The sequence below is a fragment of the Astyanax mexicanus genome, chromosome 13, assembly GCF_023375975.1.
Source record: "Astyanax mexicanus isolate ESR-SI-001 chromosome 13, AstMex3_surface, whole genome shotgun sequence".
Lineage (NCBI taxonomy): Eukaryota > Metazoa > Chordata > Actinopteri > Characiformes > Acestrorhamphidae > Astyanax > Astyanax mexicanus.
The window spans coordinates 25,999,045-26,011,095 of record NC_064420.1 but is presented as its reverse complement, the minus strand read 5'-3'; the positions used below and the strand labels follow the sequence as shown (position 1 = coordinate 26,011,095).

Below are 12,051 nucleotides of genomic sequence, written 5' to 3'. Positions count from 1 at the left end.
AAACTCAACTATGCTTAATGTCCGGTTATCTACAAACTCAACTAAGCTCCCTGTCCTTTTCATTACAAACTTAACTATGCTCCCTGTCCTTTTCATTATAAACTGAACTATTCTCCCTGTCCTTTTACTACAAACTCAACTATGCTCTCTGTCCAGTTCTGTGCAAACTTAACTATGCTCTCTGTTCGGTTCTGTACTAACTCAACTATGCTCTTTGTCCAGTTCTGTACAAACTTAACTATGCTCTTCGTTTGGTTCTGTACTAACTCAACTATGCTCTCTGTTCGGTTCTGTACAAACTTAACTATGCTCTCTGTTCGGTTCTGTACAAACTTAACTATGCTCTCTGTTCGGTTCTGTACTAACTCAACTATGCTCTCTGTCCAGTTCTGTACAAACTTAACTATGCTCCCTGTCCTTTTTATTACAAACTGAATTATACTCCCTGTCCTTTTCATCACAAACTCAACTATGCTCCCTGTCCTTTTCATTACAAACTGAATTATGCTCCCTGTTATTTTAATTACAAACTTAACTATGCTCCCTGTTTTTTAATTACAAACTCAACTATGCTCAATGTCTGGCTCTGTACAAACTTAACTATGCTCCCTGTCCTTTTCATCACAAACTCAACTAAGCTCCCTGTCCTTTTCAGTACAAACTTAACTACGCTCCCTGTCCTTTTCATCACAAACTCAACTATGCTCCCTGTCTTTTTCATTACAAACTCAACCATGCTCAATGTCTGGTTCTGTACAAACTCAACTATGCTCCCTGTCCTTTTTATTATAAACTCAACTATGCTGCCAGTCCTTTTTTTATTATGAAATCAACTATACTCCCTTTACCCTTTACTGCAAGCTCAACTATGCTCTTAATCCTCATTATTACAAACCTAACTATGGTGTCTGTCTGGTTCTGTACTAACTCAACTATGCTCCCTGTCCTCATCACAAACTCAACTATGCTCCCTGTCCTTTTCATCACAAACTCAACTACGCTCCCTGTCCTTTTAGTCACAAACTCAACTATGCCCCCTGTCCTTTTCATACAAACTTAACTATGCTCCCAGTCCTTTTCATTATAAACTCAACAATGCTGATATATATATATATATACTGATTTCTGTTTAATATATTATTAATAGGTTTAAACTAGTGTTTAACTGGTGTGACTATATGACTATGTATTTTGTGTGTGTGTGTGTGTGTGTGTGTGTGTATGTGTGTGTAGACACAGGAACAGGACGTAAGCAGCCAGGAAGTCGACAGGTTACTGCAACTCCCAAAAGGACAGGCGCTTTCCGTCCCTGCTTGGGGTCAAAGGTCAGCTGTAGGATGAGTAAAAAATGAAAGTAGTGATAATGAATAATAGAAATAAAACGAGTAACTAAAAACAGAGTATATAAAATAAACTTAATATAAAATCAGACCGTAATGTTAATGATAATCTAATTAAATTGAAAATAATAATTTGTGTAAAAATACCTTTTGAGTTAAAGAAGAGGAGTCAAAATGCAGGCCGGTCCTCTGAGACACATTTACACAGCTATAAACTCACTGACTGTAACTTCCATTCACCAACAGACACACACACACACTCACACACACACACACACACACACACACACACACACACTGTTGCTGATGTGTATTTACTGAATGACTCTTATGTGGTTCTACTTTCTCCGTCAGATGTAAGCACAGATCTTTTATAGACTACCCATATAAACATTCTTTCCACACACATACACACACGCGCACACACACACACACACAACACACACACACACACACACACACACACACTCCTGCACACTCTCTATTGTCCAACTGTTTCCCGTTTCTCTGGATTGGCTACAGATGTGACAGACGGCCGTCACTGTGGAGACAGGAAACCCTGTGCACTCCACTCACACACACATATGCACACACTCACACACACACACACACAGGGTCCAGTGGTACATATAAACACAATCTCTCACTCTCTATATTCATATTCTCCATATTTCTCTATCTCTCTTACACTTTACTTATTGTATTCAGTTTGCTTGGTTGATTTGACACAACAATCATATACAGTACCAGTCAAAAGTTAGGGCACCTTCTTATTCAGCGTTTTCTTATATTGCAAACTAATACTGAAGTCTTCCAGAATATGAAGGAATGCAATCCTAAAAGTGTTAAACAAACCTTACCTGGGGTGCTGTTAATTCGGGGTTTCTGCACCTGGTAACTCTGATAAATTTATCCTGTGCAACATTGGTTACTCTTGCTCTTTTTTCCTGGGGTGGTCATAATGAAATGTTTCTAAATATTTGTTTCTGATTTTGTTTTTAATCACAGTTTTTATGCATCTTGGCATGTTCTCCTCCACCAGTCTTAGACACTGCTTTTGGATAACTTTATGCCACTCCTGGTGAAAAATATCAAGCAGTTTAGCTTGGTTTGATGGCTTGTGAACATCCATCTTCCTCTTGATTATATTCCAGAGGTTTTCAATTTGGTAAAATCAAGGAAAAACATCATCGTTAAGCGGTCTCTCATTTTTACAGAGCTGTATATATAAAGGGAAATATATGTGTGATTAAACTAAATGTGTGATAAACCTACTTATAGAAAAGTATTCATTACTATTATGTTTATGTATAGAATGCCGTATATAATGGTAAATTATAATAGTCTTTTACTGGTTGGGGTTTGTGACACTCGTACACGTATATAGCTACAGTTGATGGAAACTCTCCTAATATAGTGACAACTTTCTGACTGTTACTTTTCTTTCATTTCTTTCTCATTCTTTTATATTTTGAGTATTTTAAAAGAGAGTGCACTTCTTTCTCAATCTCATCTGTTCTTCAGTGACCACACACTCTCTCTCTTAAAGTTATAAGCATTACATTTGAGCTCGGATGTGGGAATTTTCTAGTTCCAAGTAGGAAATTTAAACTGGAACGCAGTTCCAGATCAAATTTCCTACTAGGAATGTCAGGAGGGCCTCACTAGCCCGAGTTCAGAATCCAAGATGGCTGCCCCAGATTACCAGTAGTAAAAGTAGTGGTACTGTACAGTTTTTTAACACTTCTATCATTTTGTGTGCATAAAAGAGTAAATGTATAAAAAGTATATAATGCATTATCAGTAGGTATCACTACCAATGCTAACTAGGAACAATGCTAACAATGATGGCCGATTTCTAAAAGATTAACTGGAATGCAATCAGCTTGTGTGTGCATGTCATTTTCAGCTCCATATTGTAATATTGATGATTAATAGGAATTCAGCATGATTCTGCCCTGCATGTATTTTTTGTTTTTTTTCTTTGAACATGTCAATTTTTTTTTTTTTTTGAGATTTCTTCATGCAGGACTTGGACCATTGGAAACTTGTTCCATCTAGTGCTTTCATGATGACTAAGTGCATAATGTGTTTAAAGGCCAATGGTGTAACATTGTGTTTAAGAGGTCAGTAGTGTAACATTGAGGAGTGTCTAACAGGTCAGTGGTGTAACAGTGAGGAATGTCGAACAGGTCAGTGGTGTAACAGTGAGTAGTGTCTAACATGTCAGTAGTGTAACAATGAGGAGTGTCTAACAGGTCAGTGGTGTAACGGTGAGGAATGTCTAACAGGCCAGTGGTGTAACAGTGAGGAATGTCGAACAGGTTAGTGGTGTAACAGTGTGGAGTGTCTAACAGGTCAGTAGTGTAAGAATGAGGAGTGTCTAACATGTCAGTAGTGTAACAATAAGAGTGTCTAACAGGTCAGTAGTGTAACAGTGAGGAATGTCGAGCAGGTCAGTAGTGTAACAGTGAGGAATGTCTAACAGGTCAGTCGTGTAACAGTGTGGAGTGTCTTAAAGGTCAGTGGTGTAAGATTGAGGAGTGTCTAACATGTCAGTAGTGTAACAATGAGGAGTGTCTAACAGGTCAGTGGTGTAAAAGTGTGGAATGTATAACAGGTCAGTGGTGTAACAATAAGAATGTCTAACAGGTCAGTGGTGTAACAGTGTGGAATGTATAACAGGTCAGTGGTGTAACAGTGTGATTTTGATACAGTGTACAACTGCCAGTTTTTTTTTCTGAAAAGAAGAAAAAATGAGATACAGATTTTTGCATGACAAAAAAGATGCAGAGCTTTTAGACCTCAAATAGTGCGAAGAAAACAAGTTAATATTCATAACGTTTTAAGAGTTCAGAAATCAATATTTGGTGGAAGAACCCTGTTTTTTAATCACAGTTTTCATGCATCTTGGCATGTTCTCCTCCACCAGTCTTACACACTGCTTTTGGATAATGCCCAAAAATGTAAGTAGTTCAGTTTGGATTGGTGGCTTGTGATCATCCATCTTCCTCTTGATTATATTTCAGAGGTTTTGTTTGTGTGTGTTATAAACTATTAAAAGGAAGAATACAATCGGATGTGCAGATTCAAGTTTTCATTCACTCAATTAGTGTTCTCTCTCTTTCTGTCACACACACACACACACACACACACACGTGCACATGTGTGTGAGTGACTGTTTAGACTAAGAGACGCAGTAAATAGAGAGAATGAGAGGCTGTGAATGAATCACAAAGGAAGGAGAGGGAGAGAGTGTGTGTAACCTCAGTCGTTATTCTTTTTCTGTTCTTGTCTCTTAATTCCTTGCTCTCACTCTGCGGTGAGAAACACACACACACACACACACACACACACACACACACTAACCACTAACAGACTTTCTTTCTGAAGAAAGTGGATTACACAGTCTCTTACATTCATTATGTATTGGTTTGTGTGAGAGAGAGTTCTTTACAGAAGGAAAGTGTTTGGTGTGTGTATGTTTGGTGTGTGTGTGTCTCTGTGTGTGTGTGTGTCTGTGAGAGAGAGAGGGTAGAGGGTAAATAAGTAGAGTTTAATTAGGAGCTCTATGATCCTCCCAGTTTGGCTTTTTCTGTTTCCATATAAACATTTTGTCCGCAGACTCTTTCTCTCTCTCTCTCTCTCTCTCTCCCTCTCTCTCTCTCTCTCTCTCTCGTTTTCTTTGTAAGCAAAAGTATGTATGTATTTATGTACTATAAAGGGAGAAGCCTCTGACCACCTATTGGGTGGCGTTGTAGGTGGGTGTTACTGCAAAGGAGAGGAGTCTGAATGATTGTGTGTCCTACAATAGACAGAGCATTAGAGAAAAGGTCTTCAAAGATGCGAAAGAAGGGGTGTAGTTTACTGCTTGAGGGTGGGGCTGAGAAAAAGGGGGAGGAGTTTTAAGATACTGGGAAGGTTTAATGAAGACAAGGATGTGCGGCATAGTAAAAAAAATTGTGTCTATAGTGCATTCGTGGATATGCGGTTGAAATGGGAGGGGTTTAAAGATGGTAGACAGAGACACACACAAAAAAAATATTCTGAGGTGGGAATGGGGTGCTGAAATCTGCCAAATATTGGAATTGAGGTGTTAAGTGGGTGGAGCTACAGTAGAAAAAAAGAAGTTCGGAGTTATAACAAGGAAAAGGAAGGAGCTTGAAGATGGGATGTGGGGCTACATCTAGACAAGGAGATGTAGCTGTAGCTGTAGCTACATAAAAAAATCTAGGCTGCAGTCATACATACATAGAATTAGATTTGTGAAGGATACATCAGCTGCGTCCTCAAAATCATCAAACGTTGCCTACATATCTTGGTTTTATATGAAGATTTCTTAACTTCACAACAGCCTTCTAAATGCAAATATCTAAAGCTAAACTTTACAAAGTTTAACAAAGTTTTCTCTGTATGTTCAGATTAAAGTTTAAATTCTCTGCCTGAACCTGACCTGACCTGAGGCCCGACTCAAACTCGGGCCAGGTGGGGCAAAGATTTACCACCCCTTTCCTTGGACCCGGTCGGGTCGAACTAAAGAAAATAATCTGTAATAATAATAAATAATCTGTGACGAAGGCGTCTGTTTTTTTCAAATAATATTTTTTATTTTATATAAAGCTAGGGCATGATCACAGTATAGCAAAGAAACAAACCAAACTGTGTTTAATAAAAAAGTTGCACAAGTGCGCAGTGCACACTCCAATTATGTATATTACGCACTTGACTTGCAGCACTGTTATATGAAAAATATATATTTAATTGTACTTAAAACATATTGAGAAATGTCTGAGTATGCTGTAAATATACTAACAGATTTATGTATTACCTAAACTGCATTAATATAATGCTTTGATCAAATGTTTGAAAGTAAACTTTGATCATATTTTTTAAAAAGTACAATATAGTGTATTTAAAAGAAATCTACGACTGTGAAGTACAGATTTAGTTTAACATAAATCAATATACTTTTGTACATTTTTAACAAAGTGTGTTATAAAACAACTGTACAGTAGTTCACTTAAAGTACAATGTATCATGTAACATTTTTAGAAAGTAAATAAAATTACTACACTGGTAAAATGTTCTTCAATGCTCTGTAATTATAATTAGGAAAATATAAATATAAGTACGTTTCTAGTATACTCAGTGTATAATAGTGATACATTTGTAATACTCATTAAATGTATTTTAATTTTACTGTAAGTATATTTAAAATATGGGGTTACATACAAAAGTAGTATGTTTAAATGTCACTTAAGTATATTTAAAATAGTTAAATTTTAGTGCAGATAAAATCACTTAGCACAATTTAAGTAGGACTTTTGTACTATTATTATAAGTATAATAAGTACAAAAAAGTTGTTTCATTTTACCACTATTTAAATATACTGATTAATAATGTGGCTACAAGTAAACTTTAGTGCACTAAAGCATAATAATGCTTAGTATACTTTAATCTACTTTTCTTTCACTACGGCAGTGCAGTGCATAGCCTTATTACAGTTTTTGTGTATTTGCACATAGACTATAAACTCAATATAAAAAAATTGTGTTTAGAAATTATTTTATATTCTTAAACCATATTAAATTACATTAGATTAGTCATTCAGACATCATTATTGGAGCCTAACTTATTTATGTTTAGGCTTGTGGATCATTGTTCACATTGTAATGAACAATGTGAACAATGATCCACAGGCCTAAACATAAATAAATTATTTATTTTTTATTATTATTTTAATAATAGGTCTATGCTTCTTCAGTGTTGCAATGTCAACATTATTCTGAACAGATTTCGCTCATTCAAACATTCGGAAAATGTTTTTTTACAAGCTCAGTTTTAGCGTTTAACTTATTTAAAAATTGTCGGGTTTAATTCAGGCTCGGTCCGGATCGGGCTGGATATTTTTGGCCCGATCTAAGCTAAAGTTCAGATTAAACTCAGCCTCTTAAATTGCCAAGCTTTTATTTTCTGGCAGGAGTAGAAAATTAATTCAAAATTTATGTAGATATAAGAATTCAAGGTGAATCTGTGACTGACTGGGAGTTTCTACAGTTCCTATAGTGAGTTCATGACTGTTGCAGTGAGGACTTTGGACAGCACTTGTGGTAGTGGAGTGTACAAAGTACAGGAGGGTGTAGTTTGGGACACAGCCCGTGTGTGTGTGTGTGCTGACTTGTCTGTAAAAGGCAGGAGTGTGAGCTGGAGAAACAGAACCAGCTTCGCTTGATCATGAGAGTTTAATCCCGGTTTATAGTTTATATTTTTTATATAGAATCAGACAGAGCATGCTCCAGTTTTGAAATTAAATTAATTAATTAAATTAAACACTTACAGCCAATCAGAAACAGCGCTGCTCATTTTATATATTTGATCGAAAACAGAAGGAGCTTGATTATTCCAGTTTATTCTTCTTTCTCTCTCTGCTTTCTCCTTTTTCTCATTTATTTCTCCCTATTTCTTTTTCCTTCCTGTGCCCCCTCCCTCTCTTTCTCTTTTTCTGTCGTTCTCTCTGTTCAGACCTAGACCTGCTATTTAGAACCGGGTTAATGACCCACACACACACACTACACACACACTACACACACACACTCACACTCCTAGGCCAGAATAAACAGTAGATAAGCTCACTCCAGCACCACTTGGCTCTCTCTCACTCACTCACTGGAATTTCCCCACACACACATACATACACACACCACACACCACAGAGACATGAACACCATGGCAAAATACAGATTACCCCCACCCTCCTCCACACACACACACACACACACTCGCAGACACACATCGACACACACATACGTCCTGCCAGTCACCCAGTGAGGTTATAGCTCTCTTTCTGCAGTGTTAAATGTTTCGGCCTGTGTGTGTGTGTGTGTGTGTGTGTTTAGCTTGGCTTCAGTTGATGCCTCAGATCGCAGACTCAGGAGCGCTCTGCTTAATTTTGTGCGGCTAGTGAGGTAAAGGCGTGTGTGTGTGTGTGTGTGTGTGTGTTTATGGAGCATGTGTGTTTTTTGTCTTCATTAATCTCCATGCAGATCATTCGCACTGTTTACCCAGCGGAGGTCTTTAGCCTGAACAGACGGGGACACACACACACACACACGCTCATTAGAGTACATTTGTTTTAACTGAACTGCAGTCCATTACTCTGGGTGTAGTTTTACACACTGGCCCGATTCTGCGGAGTTGTGTTTGATGATATCTGACCATGAAGCGAATGTAGGCAAAACGCTTAATCTCAATGATTATCAATGTCTGCAATAATATCAACCACACAAAGCCTACAGTTCTGCCAGGAGACCATTCAAGCAAGTATATAAAAGAAAAGTATTGACAGTTTTATTGGAAATAATAGCTGAAGTATAAGTCTTTGTTGTTGGTCCAGGTCATGTAGCATCTGGGCCCTTTCAGATCCTGCTGTACATAAAAAAAAGCAGGGGCGGAGCCAGGCCCCTTAGCAACCGGGTTGGACCGAACATATAGAAATGGGGAGGATCAAAAGAGACAAAAACTAAACAACAGCATCTAAAAGCAGCAAATAATGCATGTAAGTCTGGTTTTTAATGACAGGTGGAAGCTGATATAGAGCTTGGATCGGACCCAGAAAATCCAGCATGACTCGACCCGCCTCATTAACTGTCTTTGTGAGTCCGAGCCTGATTTAGACCCGACATTTTTTTCAGAATGTAGAGCTTCATAATTGAGCTTTTAAAAAAAAATTGGGTTGTTTGAATGAGCGAAATCTGTTTAGAATTATGTAAATTAACACTGCAACACTGAAGAAGCATAGACCTATTATTTAAGATAAAATAGTTTCTAAACAAACAATTTGTGTAAAAAAGTGAAAAACACAAATAATAATAAAAAAACAACAAGGCTACGCACTTCACAATCATTAAACTGAAATATTCCAAGAACAATAACATAATTAGTTATAATTAATGCAATAATATCATTTGTTCTCCATGGCCAGACGCCTCATGCAACGCCAGACACATTGGAGTGACGCTAGCCAAGTAAAATGAACAGACTGGTTTATTTACAGGCTGATAACCAGATATTACAGATACAGAAGCCCAGCAAACAATAATCTCACCGAATACCGAAGCCGTAGTAGAGTAAACAGTCTGTGTTCGAAACCAAAAGACAGTCCAACCAAACATCAAATCCAAAAGTGTCAAAACAAGAGACATAAACCGATAAACCAGAAAGTAGGGTCGTAACAAAAAGGCACTAGAAGAACACATGAGAAAACGCTTAGTATGCAACCAAAGTCGACAATACCTCGCAAAGATAGTATACATAATGCAGACTTAAATACAAAATACAAGATGATAAATAACCTGGAACTTCCTCAGAACACAGGTGAATCTGAGCGTCGGAGCGCAACGCGATTGGGCGAAGGAGAACGACTGACATAAACCATAGGATTCTGGGAAATAGAGTCCGGAGGTGTGGGAGGAGAGTGGGGCGGCGTGAGACCTCACAGTTGGCAAGGTGCTCTTGACTTGCAACTCCTTCCTTTCATTTAATGTATCTTAAATTTTCTATTATGACTTCAGATATTTAATTAGAATTCAGTTCGGTCCAGTTAGAGAAAATTTTGTCAGGCCAAGGTCCGGACCGTCATCATTTTTAACTTGTGTTATGATTCAGTATTATATACTGTTTACTGAAGAAGCCTAGTAGTTCTGTCAGTTAAAAATACTATTCAGTATATTTTAACAATATTTATTGTTTTAAATAGGTTTTAAATTATTTGTTTTGAATTATCATACAATAAATGTTGAGTCTGTTAATGTGAATCAAAATGCTATATTTATTCTGTTTGCTTTTATTTATATTAGATTTAGGCCTGCCTGTCATGATAATAACATGAATGACAAATCATACAATATATGAAGAGAAATGTTTGCTGAACTTGAATAGAATATCAGCCTTGTTTTTAAAAACACAGCAGTTTTATTTTATTTAATATTATCACTGTTATTATGTTTTTTAAATGGTGTATTTTAATTTCTTTTTCTGGTGCGCACCATCTGAGGCACCAGCCTTTCTCTCTTTATTATTAACTTCTCACTGTGTACTTCGCATGTGTGAGCTCCGCCCTCCTGCATCTGCACAGATCTGATTGGTAGAGGAGAGCGTCTGGTGATTTTAAAGCTCACGTGATTGGTCTGTGAGTTTACTGCGCTGCAAAGCACGTAAACCGTAAAGACAAGAAAAGTTCCGCCGCTTTAAAAAAAAACTGTCAGAATAAAATCCTACTCAGTAGTTTATCGGTTTGGGTCCGCATAGGACAACATCTGGGTTCGGACCCGGATCGCGGTCCGCCTATTAGTGACCTCTGATCTAGATCTTCTGTAGCTCTTCAAACTTTGATGTATTTCATCAGTTTACAAATCAGGTTTTCTACTTAAGACTCTTGCATGAAGATTATATTGTATGTTTGTGTAAGCAGTGCTTAACCACCCTTAAGACTTGGCTAAACTTTCATGGTTTTCAAGTTTTTGGCAGCTTTAAAAGAGTTTGATTTGATCTTACCAGCACAACTGCAGAACTCTCTCTAAAAGTGTTCCTGGTCTTGCAGAACAAAGAACAAAGGTTAGGCAGAGATGACCAACAACAACAATAAACAACATAAACTTTTGGAATGGAACGTTTGGGAAGAGACACAAGTGCACACACACACACATACATATTCTCTCCCAAGAGGAGTGTGTCCGAGTTCAGGTCAGTATATCAGACTGACAGTAATCACTGCTCTCCATTTCAAAACTGGCCACATACACATCCCACATCACACACAGGAGTGAATGTGTGTGCAAATGTATGTGCAAGTGTGTGTGCAAGAGTGTGTGTATGTGTCTGTGTGTGTGTGTGTGTGTGTGTCTGTGTGTGTGTTTTTCAGCAAGACATCCAAATAGAAGCTCCAGCTGTCAAGATCTAAAGACACCTGTGTATGTGTGTTTCAGTGTGTGTGTGTGTGTGTGTGTGTGTGTGAGAGAGAGAGAGAGAGACAGAGAGAGAAAGTGAGTGGGTGAGTGTGTATTCTTGATTGATATTGTCTGGGCTGTTGGTCAAGTTCACACCCTTCCTGTAAGTGTGTGTGTGTGTGTGTGTCTGTGTGTAAGATGTTGGCTAGCAATCCCACACAGTTTCCATACTCCACATAACCTTTAGTGGATGTAGCTGCACAGCTGTGTGTGTGTGTGTGGATGTGTGTGTGTGTGTGTGGATGTGTGTGTGTGTGTGTGTGTGTGTGCAGCTGTACATGTTTTCAAAGCAAAATGGAATGCCATGGGCTTTTGCTGAAACTAATGGGCCAAAACCATTTCTCTCTCTCTCTCTCTCTCTTTCTCTCTCTTACTCGCTCTCTCTATTGATGTATCTCTCCCTCTCTCTCTCCCTCTCTCCCTCTCTCTCTCTCTCTCTCTCTCTCTCCCTCTCTCTCTATTGATGTATCTCCCTCTCTCTCACTTTCTCACTCTTTTGCTTGCTCTCCTAATTTTTCACCATTTCTCACAGACTCCCACATGCAGCTACACACACACACACATACACACACACACATAGATATCATCTGGTCAGCGGTGAATTGTGGGTCAGAGAAGCAAATATAAAAAGCAAGGAGATTAAATTCAATTTATTATTAATATAAAGTGAAGATATTAAACCAATAAAACTATTAATGATGGAATC

The 12,051-nt window shown here is 37.9% G+C and overlaps 1 protein-coding gene across 1 annotated transcript in view; it reads left to right on the top strand.

Annotated features, from left to right (window-relative positions):
• Positions 1 to 3,106: 3,106 nt before the first annotated feature.
• Positions 3,107 to 12,051, top strand: part of LOC103037426 (C-reactive protein) — a 190,755-nt gene continuing 181,810 nt past the window's right edge. Inside the window, exon 1 of the mRNA XM_049463220.1 lies at positions 3,107 to 3,116. The gene's annotated coding sequence lies outside the window, so the exon portion shown is untranslated. The remainder of the gene's footprint in view (positions 3,117 to 12,051) is intronic.